General features: G+C 46.7%; 1 protein-coding gene across 9 annotated transcripts in view; it reads left to right on the plus strand.

The window, feature by feature from the left end:
* UBN2 (ubinuclein 2) overlaps window positions 1-12,651 on the plus strand; it is a 586,373-nt gene that overhangs the window by 85,563 nt on the left and 488,159 nt on the right. The window lies entirely within an intron of this gene.

Raw genomic sequence — 12,651 nt, forward strand, 5'->3', positions numbered from 1 at the left:
TTTGGCAGCGGCATATCCGAGTCTATTCCTGTCAAAAGAAATGAAAATTTGGGTGGACTGTCTATGGGTTTATCCCAGGACAAGCAGGATGCTAGTCCTCACATATGGGTGACGTCATTCACGGAGCCCTTAAGAGGGAAAAACTTCTGGCAAGTTTCTAGAAGCTTTTGGTTTGGCTGCCTGAGGCTACTGAGCATGCCCGGCATGCCATGATATTCCCTGCCACAGGGGTCTCACTCCAGTCTTCTTTTTTCCGCGCTGCTGATTGCATCGCGCTTTCTTTAGGAGCCTGTGATTTCCTCACAACTTACAAATAATTTCAAGTTTTTTCACCCTACCGGGTCTCATTCGGTTTGTCACCGGCTGGTGACAAACACCATAATTTTTTCTTCACGAAAAAGTCACCGATCGATCGACGGATGTCGACTGACAGAACTACAGGGTTCAAAAAATGTCCGGCCTGCAACCGGACTATGTCAATTACGGACCCGCACGTCGAGTGCGTTCGCTGCCTGGGAAAGGACCATGACATCGCTGCCTGTACCCAGTGCCAAGAGATGACGGCGAAAGGTAGGAAGCTGAGACACGAAAAGATGGCCCAAATTTTCCAGATTCAAACACCCCCATCACCGATAACTTCCTCCAAATCCTCGCCGGCCGGCGTTACAAAGAAGTTATTAATAACCAAACGCCACATCGAGGGATCGGGGGACGCCTCCTCGCCAACCCCATCCACTTCGTCGACAAAATCGGCGTCTGACATTCGTCCGCCACATAAGCACCGCAAACATCATACAGTTCCTCCACTTCCACCGCCAGAGGAACCGGTGCCTAAACGCCGAAAAAAGTCATCGACCATCGTTACAGAACCGCTGCCATCGACATCAGTATCCGACCTAACGGCTTTAATCAAGCAGATTGTCACGGATGCCTTCAGGGAGAATATACCGGCGTCATCGCCGATGCCGACCTCCGGGTCGATGCCGACTTTGCAGTCGATGCCGGCCATTGGGCCGATGCCGAAGGACCAGTCGATACCGACTACAGATTCGATGACACCATCGGGAACGATGGCGATGCCGATGTCGATGCCAACATCCATTTCTATGACCATACTTCCATCGACCTCGATGACGATGCCGATATCAACACCATCGGGACAAGAGAACTTCCCGGACTGCTCAGATATGTCACGGGCTACTCTTTCGATAGCCCCATCATCGATTCAGCTGCAGCCATCCATGGCATCGATGACCTCCGTATCCTCATTGATTCCTAGGCCAATTTCTTCATTAATTCCTATCTCCATACCAGCAGCTTCCACGGTAACACCTCACTATACAATAGCTTCAACGGAAGCTCCTGTACATAGTCTAACTTCTTCCTCAAAAAAGGCACCAGGGAAATCTAAACACTCTTCCAGACCTGTCCCTGACATCTCTTCTGACAGGAAGTTACATGCAATCCTCACGAAGCGATACCAAGATCTCTTGGCATCTTTGCCTGTGGGGCCTGACGAAGAAGCAGAAACAGAAAGAGAAAGGGAAGTAAGTGACACTTCACCTGACCCTCAAGATCCCTTGCAGGGCACATCTGGGATGTCCCCATCTAGGGTACAAACCTCGCATAAGTACCAGCCCATATCAGATACCTGGTCAGATACACAGTCTGAACATTCTTCGGAGGATTTCCTGTCGGACCATACTCCTCCTCAGGCAAAGAAACAATCCCCTCCTGAGGATTTATCCTTCTCGGCATTCATCCAAGAGATGTCAGAATCTATTCCCTTTCAACTACAAGCAGAAAAGGACGAAAGACAGCAAACATTGGAAATTCTACAGTTCGTAGATCCCCCAAAACATAATTTGGCTATCCCAGTACATGAGGTGTTGCTGCAACTCCAACAAAGAATCTGAGAACACCCTTGCACAACACCAGGAGTTAACAGAAGAGTGGACTCTACTTACTTAGTCCAAGCTGCACCAGGATTTGAAAGGACTCAGCTTCCTCACAACTCCCTAGTGGTGGAATCTGCACAGAAGAAGTCACGTAGATCCAAAACCCATGCCTCTATTCCTCCTGGGAAGGATAACAGGTTTCTGGATCTTATTGGCAGGAAGATTTACCAAGGGGCTATGCTAAATTCCAAAATTGCTGCTTACCAATTGTACATGACGCAGCACCAAAGAAATTTATGGAAGCAGATAGAAGAATTCATACCCTCACTGCCTCAATCTCAACAAGAGGCAGCTCAACAGATTGTCCAAAAGGGCTTTGATGCTGGAAAGCATGAGGTTCGTGCAGCATACGACGCCTTTGAGACCTCTGCTAGGACTGCAGCATCTGGAATATCTGCAAGAAGATGGGCCTGGCTAAAGGCTTCGGACTTGCGCCCAGAGGTTCAAGACAAATTGGTAGATTTGCCGTGTCAGGGTGACAATTTGTTCGGCACAAAAGTGCAAGACGCTGTTGCACAACTCAGAGATCACTCTGAAACTTTGAAACAGCTCTCCACTTTGTCACATGACGTATCATCTCATCCTCCACGAAGGCCGCCCCGTAGGGACACAAAGCGTCCATTCTACAGGCCACAGAGATATTATCCACAGAACACCAGACCACGGCCTGCGAGAACCCAACAGCGTCCTCAACAGCGACAGCAGCGAGCCGCACGGCCTCAGCCACCACCTCAAACAACTTCAACCTCTGGTTTTTGAAAACCATTCCAGAGAACACTGCCAACTACCAAACCTTCATCCACAGTTACCAGTTGGGGGAAGAATTTCCCAATTTTACACACAATGGGAAAACATTACAACAGATCAGGTAAGGCCTCCTGTTCCGCTCACCCCGATCGGGCTCCCTCGCCGATCGCCGGCCTTTCCCTCCAACTGTTTGACCTACCTGAAGAGCCGCGATCCTCCGCCTCCAGCCGTGCTGAAGCCCGCCGCTCACCCTGATCGGCCCCGAGCGGCCCCGACCCGAACCACGAGTCCTCGCGGCCAGCAGGCCCCGAACCGCCCACAGAAAACGTCGCGGCGGTGACGTCACAGGTGCGACCGGCCCGGCTTTTAAAATCGACACGCTCCCTGGCGTCGCGCGCCGGGCGTCGCGCGCACGAAGGAGCGCGACAAAGGGGCCTGCCCCTTTGTTTCGCCCCTTCGTGTCGCCCCGTGCTAAGCTCGAGCACCACCCCACATATCCTCCTAAATTGTGCCCAGAAGTCTCACCACAGCCAAGAACTCCCTGACAGAAGCCGCTGCTTATCACCCTGACAGAACCCTGACAGAAGCCGCCGCTTATCACCCTGACAGAAGCCGCCACTTATCACCTTGAGACAAGAATCCGTTCCAAGTGAACACCCTTACTAAAGTCAGACCAAAGCCCTTTCACAGCAAGCTTATCAGACGTAAGTGTGTCCCCGTCTGAACTATATGGCAACTTAATTTTACAGTACCTGCTTTTCCTAACCGAACGCATCCTAATGCCTGCCTACTATGTCTAACTGTAATTACTTTATTACACTGCATTACCCCAATCGATTGTTTTAAACTGTGATGTTGCTTTTCACCTGTTCAAATTGCATTAATCCAGTCTAATTCCTAGCTTGTTAAACCACATTAATCTGTTCATCTGTACTTACAGCGCATGCTCCTACATTGATCTGCTACCATTGCTTTAATCTGTCTAACCGCACTACGGTGCCAGCATCTCACAACCTGTCCTTCACCCCTATATACCTCCACTTGCCCATTACATAATAATGCCCCCACACACTTACTGCTATCCCCCCAATCACCCGCCCAGACACCCCCATAAACTAACCTTCCCCCCCTACAACCAACATAACCCTCAAAAAAGGCGGCTGATCTCTATTCCCATATCTCCCACCTCGCAAGCCCTCACCATTTCTCTCATTTCTCTGCTACTCATTAACGCCCAATCCCTAAAACAAAAAACACACCTTTTCCATGATATTCTAACTGACTCCAAACCAGAAATCTTTGCAGTAACTGAAACCTGGTTCAAACCCTGCGACACCCCTCTCATCAACCAACTACCCTCGGAAACCTATGACATTTTCTCCATCCCACGAAAAAAGAAAAGAGGAGGGGGCCTACTCCTCCTAGCAAAAAAAAGAACTCAAGCTCACCTCACATACCTGCAATATTCCCAACCAATATGAAGTAGGCCTTTTCAAGTCGCAATCACTACAAATTTGCCTTATATACACCCCCCCTGGGCTACTAGAAAAAGACCCCTCCCCCCTCATTGAACTCCTCACCGTCTCCCTCTCTCCCGACATCCCCACGATTCTCCTTGGCGACTTTAACCTGCATGTTGATTCCTCCCCACAATCCCCATCATGCGAAGCTTTCATTTCATCGTTAGACGCCATGGGCCTTACCCAAATTATCCACTCCCCTACCCACAAAGCAGGTCATACCCTTGACCTCATTTTCACCAATGCACTCATCAATGTCATCCGCCCCCCCACATGCCTCCCCGTCCCATGGTCCGACCACTCCATCATTAACACTACCCTCTCTCTACAAACCTCACCGACCTCCTCTCCCTCCCAGCCTAAATCTTTCCAATATCGTAAAACCTGCTCTATTGATACCCTTACTTCCGCCTGCTCCAACATCCCAAATCACCTTGACCTGGAGACAGCAGACCGGGCTATATCCTCCTGGACAGAAACAACACAGAAAATCGCCAACAATCTTTGCCCAATCATCCACAAAACAATCACACAAACCAAATCATCCAAAAAACCCTGGTACACCCAGACACTCAAAACCCAAAAAATCCAGCTTAGAGCAGCAGAAAGACACTGGCGCAACTTTCCCACTACCGCCACAAAAACTATCTATTACCAACTCATGCATGCTTATAGAAACGCCATTCAAACAACAAAAAAAGAATACTATGCCAAGAAAATTCACCACCTCCAATTCAACCCTAAAGCTTTATTCACTCTAGTTTCAAATCTCACCAAACCCAACGTGTCTGCAACCCAAGTCCCCTCCACACAAACCCGGTGCAATGAAATTGCCATGTTCTTTAAGGACAAAATTTCCAACATTACTGCTAAATTTACCCCCAACACCAAAAACTCCCCCCTCACCAGCTACATTACCCCTCCCACCCCTCTTACACCCACCATCCTCTCCTCTTTTGAACCCTCCTCATCTCTTGAAATAGAAAACATCTTAAAAAAAATGAGACCCACCTCCCACCCCTCAGAAACTATCCCCACTAAACTACTCCTCTCTATCCCCAAAACCATAGCCACCTCACTCTCCAAAATCGTTAACTGCTCCCTGGAACACGGCCTAGTACCTACCTCCCTGAAACAAGCCGTGGTCAAACCCATCTTAAAAAAACCCTCCCTTGACCCCTCCAACCTTTCCAACCTCCGTCCCATCTCCAACCTCCCCTTCCTCTCCAAAATCATTGAAAAACTAGTAAACTCCCGTCTCTCCGACTACCTCGAACAATCCAATATACTCCCACCATCACAATATGGCTTCCGTAAGCTCCTCAGCACTGAATCCCTACTCCTCTCCCTTACCGACACCATCATCAAAGGAATGGACGCTGGCAACTCCTATCTCCTTGCTATGCTTGATATCTCCGCTGCCTTTGACACTGTAGATCACAACATCCTCATCAACATACTCATTGGTATAGGAATATCAGGTACTGCTCTCTCCTGGGTAAAATCCTTCCTCCAAAACCGTACCTACACAGTCCTCACCGACAACTTCACCTCCCCCCCTATTAATCTCAACTGTGGCGTCCCCCAAGGATCCTCCCTCTCTTCCACATTGTTTAACATCTACATGCTCCCCCTTACTTACCTCCTCTCCAACCTTGGGATTACACACTTCATCTACGCAGATGATGTGCAGATCCTCATTCCTTTTACTAATTCTGCTTCCACTGCTCTCCAAAAATGGAACACTATTCTCGCCTCCATAAACCAACTCCTCACAGACATGCACCTAGCACTCAACCCGCAAAAAACTGAACTCCTCCTCATCTCCTCTAGACATGCCTCCACACCCTCCCCCTCCACCCTCCAACCCTCTAACTTTCTCTCTGATACAAGAAATCTAGGTGTCATACTTGACAACCAACTTACCTTCAAACCATTTATCAAATCCATCCTTAGCAGCTGCTACTTTAAATTACAAACCCTCAAAAAACTCAAACCCCTCCTCTACTTCTCGGACTTTCGTACAGTACTCCAATCTATAATCTTCTCAAAAATTGATTACTGTAACGCACTCCTACTGGGACTCCCTGCTACCTACATCAAACCTCTACAACTCCTTCAAAATGCTACCGCACGCATCCTCACCAATGCCAAAAAGAAAGACCATATCACTCCCACCCTCTGTAACCTCCACTGGCTTCCTATCCACTCACGAATTCTATACAAAACCCTCACCCTCATCCACAAAAGTATAATTAATGAACACTACAACTGGCTAAACCCACCCTTCGTACCTCCACAAGACCCACCCGCTCCTCCCTCCGTGGAACCCTTATCCCTCCCTCCACAAAATCCTCCAGACTCATCTCCACCACGAACAGAGCCCTCTCCCTCGCAGGCCCTCCCCTCTGGAACTCCATGCCTCTTGACCTACGCATTGAAACCTCCACACCCACCTTCAAAAAGAAACTCAAAACCTGGCTCTTCCTCCAAGCTTACCCCCAATCGTCTTCTTTACCTACTAACACCTTAACTTTACCTACTAACACCTTAACCCTACCACCTCCCCGTACTAACACCCCCTCCTCTGGACCTACCCCCACACCCTCTAATGACTTACAAACCCCACTCCTAACTTCTAGCACATAATATATGACACACAGCTCTACCGTTCCCATTTTCTCACCTGAATCTCTTATTTTCTACATGCCTATACAGTTTTGTATATAACCTATGTATATTTCAAGAATATAACCTATGTCAATTTGCCAATGTATATAGATGTCAATAATATAACCTATGTATACGTCAATAATCTCTCGACCCCTGTACATATTACTCCTTTTGTACCTGTACATATTACTCCTTTTGTACCTGTTTTTCACCCACCCACCCTCCCCCCCCCCGCCCCCTCCCCTGTCTCGACCACCCCTACCCCTCTTTCCACAAGTTTGCTAGTTATGCTCTGTTTCTGAGCTATGTTTTAAACACTGTTCCTTGTAAAGGCTCTGCCTACATATCTTTGTTTGTAAGTTATCTGTAAACCGGCACGATGTGCAAACGGTTGCCGGTATATAAAATTAAATAAATAAATAAATCAGTGGGTCTTATCAATAGTTCGTCAAGGTTACCAACTAGACTTCACATCTCCCCCTCAGGAGTTACCACCAATAAACTCCTATCTAGACAACAATCCTCAATTACAAGAAGAATTATCTGCTCTTCTGACAGCAAGAGCTGTGGAACATGTACCACACAATCAGAAGGGAAGAGGATTCTATTCCCGGTATTTCCTCATTCCAAAGAAAACCGGAGGCCTACGTCCCATTCTAGATCTCAGAAATCTCAACAAATTTCTCAGAAAAGAAAAATTCAGGATGGTATCATTAGGTATCATTAGGAACCATGCTTCCACTCATACAACAAGGAGATTGGCTTTGTTCTCTGGATCTTCAAGACGCATACACTCACGTTCCAATCTTCCCACCTCATCGCAAATACCTCAGATTCAAGGTGGGAAATCACCGTTTCCAATACAGAGTCTTGCCGTTCGGCCTAGCCTCAGCTCCACGAGTATTCACCAAATGCCTAGCTGTGGTGGCGGGACATTTGCACAAACAAGGTGTTCATGTGTTCCCTTATCTCGACGATTGGCTCATAAAAAGTCAGTCACAGCAAGGAGCAGTAACTTCTCTTCATTGCACAATACAGTTACTACACAAGTTGGGATTCCTCATCAATTATCAAAAATCCCACCTGCACCCATCTCATATATAGGTGCAGAATTAAACACAAACCTAGCACACGCTTTTCTTCCAAAGGACCGTGCACACACGCTGTCCCAGCTGGCGTACTATATATCAATTCAACCACAAGTGACAGCTCATCAGTTTCTAATCCTGCTAGGCCACATGGCTTCCACGGTTCACGTCACTCCTATGGCACGACTTGCCATGAGACTCACCCAATGGACTCTACGATCGCAATGGATCCAAGCCATTCAACCGCTATATTATCAAGTCAAGGTAACCCACCAACTTCGAGCCTCGCTACAATGGTGGACAATCAAGGACAATTTACGCAAGGGCCTACCCTTCCAAAAACCGATCCCTCAGATAACATTAACTACAGATGCGTCCACCTTGGGATGGGGAGCTCATCTACACACTCTTCAAACTCAAGGGACTTGGACAAAACTCGAAGCCACATATCAAATCAATTTTCTAGAACTTCGAGCTATACGTTATGCGCTGCATGCGTTCAAGGACTACCTTTCACACAAGACTGTGCTAATCCAAACAGACAATACAGTAGCCATGTGGTACATCAACAAACAGGGAGGTACGGGTTCGTATCTCCTCTGTCAGGAAGCAGCACAAATTTGGGACTGGGCCCTAGACCACTCAATGTTCCTGCAGGCCACTTATCTAGCAGGGATTCACAACGTTCTAGCAGACCGACTCAGTCGCCAGTTCCAGCCACACGAGTGGTCTCTGAATCCCTCCATTGCGACCAAGATCTTCCAACGGTGGGGACAACCATCAACAGATCTCTTCGCGTCGCATCTGAACCACAAGGTTCACGACTTCTGTTCTCTGCACAAACAGAAGAACCACCCAGCCAAGGACGCCTTTACTCGCCCTTGGAACTCAGGCCTACTATATGCATATCCTCCAATACCGCTTATCACCAAGACACTGGTGAAGCTTCAACAGGACAAGGGGACCATGATACTCATAGCCCCGTATTGGCCTCGACAAGTATGGTTTCCCACACTGCTAGACCTGTCAGTCAGGGATCCAATTCGCATGGGAGTAGCTCCCAATCTCATCACTCAGGATCAGGGTCGGTTGCGCCATCCCAACCTTCAATCCCTATCCCTGACAGCATGGATGTTGAAAGCTTAATCCTACAATCCCTTAATCTTTCAACTAATGTTTCTCAGGTACTTATAGCTTCCCGCAAACCTTCCACACGACGCAATTATTCTTACAAGTGGAAACGGTTCACTTTCTGGTGCAAGCAGAACCATATTGATCCTTTCACTTGCCCCACTACTTCTCTTTTGGACTATTTGTACCATCTTTCAGACTCTGGTCTTCAGACATCATCGATAAGGGTACATCTGAGCGCAATCTCCGCTTATCATAACAAGATAGGAGATGCACCTATATCCACACAACCTCTCGTCACAGTTTAAACCCAACTCCTTCTACATCCATCCTGCTGTATTCTTCGGCTGACTCATTCTTCAACAAACCATTCCGGATACCTGCATGGACAATGACTCAGCCTTTAGCTTGCTAATCACCCATATGTGAGGACTAGCATCCTGCTTGTCCTGGGATAAAGCAAAATTGCTTACCTTGTAATAGGTGTTATCCCAGGACAGCAGGATGTAGTCCTCACGGAACCCACCCGCCACCCCGCGGAGTTGGGCATCAGACTTTATTATTTTATTTTGCTAACGCTTATTGCTACATACAAGACTGGAGTGAGACCCCTGTGGCAGGGAATATCATGGCATGCCGGGCATGCTCAGTAGCCTCAGGCAGCCAAACCAAAAGCTTCTAGAAACTTGCCAGAAGTTTTTCCCGCTTAAGGGCTCCGTGAATGACGTCACCCATATGTGAGGACTACATCCTGCTGTCCTGGGATAACACCTATTACAAGGTAAGCAATTTTGCTTTCTGTCTGCTCCAGATAGAAGGCTAAGGCTCGGATGCAATCCAAACTATGCAGTGCTTATTCGCCTTGGTGCGATTGGGGCCTGGAAAAGAATGTTGGCAGGATGATTGACTAGTTAAGATGGAAATCTGTCACCACCTTAGATAGGAATTTAAGGTGCATACGCAAGACCACCCTGTCATGATAAAACTTGGTATAAGGTGGATAAGTCACTAAGGCCTGGAGCTCGCTGACCCTGCGTGCTGAAGTGACAGCTACCAAAAATATGATCTTCCAGTTCAGGTACTTTAGGTCACAGGTGTGCAGCGGCTCAAAAGGAGCTTTCTTCAGCTGAGCTAGTTCCATGTTGAGTCCCAAGACACCACGGGAGGCCTAGGTGGCGGGGGGGGGGGGGTTCCACAGAAGCAGGCCTGCATGAACTATAGGCTGTATAGAGATAGGCATACCATCTACACCATGGTGGTATGAAAGGTGCAGAAGGTACTCAAGCAGTTTTTGTGTGGGGCAGGAGAAAGGAACAGGGCCTTTTGCTCACACCACATGGAAAAACCTCTACTTCAGTGCCTCGGACTTTCTAGTGAAAGGCTTTCTAGAAGCCAGTAGGACCTGAGACACATCTTCGGAAACATCAAGCAGCTGCAGAATCGGCCTCTCAGTATCCAGCCCGTGAACGACAGGGCCTGGAGGTTGGGATTCCGCAGCCTGCCCTGATCTTGCGTGATGAGCTTTATAAGAAAGCACTTATCTTGTGACTTTATTGTACAGCTTATAATGGGCTCATGATGTCTTCATGTTATCGTATAAGCTTTTCAATTTCAAGTAATGTTTACATTCACTCTGACATTTAAACCGCGACCGCGGTTGTAGCAAGATTTACATCTACAGCAGGACATTTAAACCGTGACCACAGCTTTGACAAGATTTATACCTGCACTTGTTTAAACTGCAGCAAAAAATCTAAGTTCATGACATTGGTCAGAACAATTGATCTAAATTGTACGAAAAGAAATTGCAGTTAAACTTGAAGAAAGCAAACATTTAAGAATATTTTAATTAAAAAAAGATTGAGACATTACAGACCGGTGATTGATCCTACTGGCTAGATAATAAGAGAATACACAAACTCCTCTTTTTCGCCAGATCTGAGATCTGTGTCTCTTGATAAAAAATGAAAAAGGTTTAAAAAAGATAGAGATTAAAATTAACATTTTCATGAATATTTGCGTACCATAATTTAAATAAAGGTACTTTTAACAGATTAATCTTACATAACTGTAGACGGTTCTTACGGCTAGTTTTTGTGTACTCTTTGAATTAGAAACTAGCTGTTCCCTTGTTTCTTTGATCTTGACTTAGAAGAGACCTACAGGGGCCAGTCCCTGGCACCCCTTTCTGCTGGCGGCATTAATGGAGCAGATGGCCCTGCTGATTTTGATGGCTCAGTGTCTGTGTGGCTCTATGGCCCTTCAGCATTGATGCCACCGATGTCGATGGCTGTCGTTCCCACTCCAAAGAGCTTCTCCATCTTGTCGAGACGAGTGTGACATCCCTTCGGGGTCATTTGGTCGCACAAGCGGCACCCCCCGCCCCCCCGAATGTCGTGCGATGCCCGCAGACAGAGGGATTCACACATCGTTTTGCTGCGTAATCGACATAGTCCTCGGGCACTGAGGGCATCAACAAAAACCTGACGACGCCACAATAATGCGAACTGAAAAGGATGAAAACGGCAACAGAGGTGACAGGCGACATTCAAACACATAGCCTGCACTTCTACATCCACCCTCTCAGCAACTTGCTATATATATCCCTTCACCTGACCCCCATGTGCACACCACACACTCTACTATGTAACTTCACCCATCTTTCCTCCTACCAGACACAGCTCCACCCACAAATTCACATCTCTCACATTCCTACACTTGCACCTCTCCAATACTCACAATCCATGCGCTCATACCGACCATACCCACAACTAGAACATCCTGCCAATCCATGTACACACATCTCCCCCACACAACTCCACTCCATGTCTACCAAATCCTCCAAACACGTTACCACCGCAATCCACTCACACACCCTTTCTACAGATCTGTTGGAAAGCATTAAAGGAGCAATTTCTCTGTATGCTTTCCAGTGTTTCATTTTCCTTGCATAAGTTTGTCCTTAAAATGGCATATTTTTTAAAGTTAGCCCACTGTTCTACTTTAGCTTAAGATTCTGCCACCTGACTGTAAGGTACTTCACCCCACACCTACCCCTTCTTGATAAACTGACCCATCTGGAGTTGAGATGGCCATCTAGTATGACATTAGTACTATCCCTTTAAGAACCAGGTCAGGTATTGCCCTCTTCCTTGTGATTTTGATCAGTAAATACTTTTCAAGTTGACTTGAAATCAACATTCCATATTTGCTGGAAATATTTTCAGACATAAGTAATAGATGTGTATAATGCCATTGAATTAGCCTGTCTGACTATATATAGAATAGTAAATCAGAAAATTGTCTATCTTATATTTATTCACTCTAGTTGCTATTTTTATTCACTTTAATATCCTGGAACATATTAAAGGCATATATATATTGAAGTTTTCACATTTTTTCTTATTTCTTAGATTTAGAATTAGAGTTTATTTTTAAACAAATCTATAGTTAGGTAATTCCGAATATTAATTTGAAAAAACTCACCAGATGGCATGGACTGCTGCTTTTAGACAAGTTAGGCAGTTCATTTTT

Source organism: Rhinatrema bivittatum, chromosome 2, assembly GCF_901001135.1.
Source record: "Rhinatrema bivittatum chromosome 2, aRhiBiv1.1, whole genome shotgun sequence".
NCBI lineage: Eukaryota > Metazoa > Chordata > Amphibia > Gymnophiona > Rhinatrematidae > Rhinatrema > Rhinatrema bivittatum.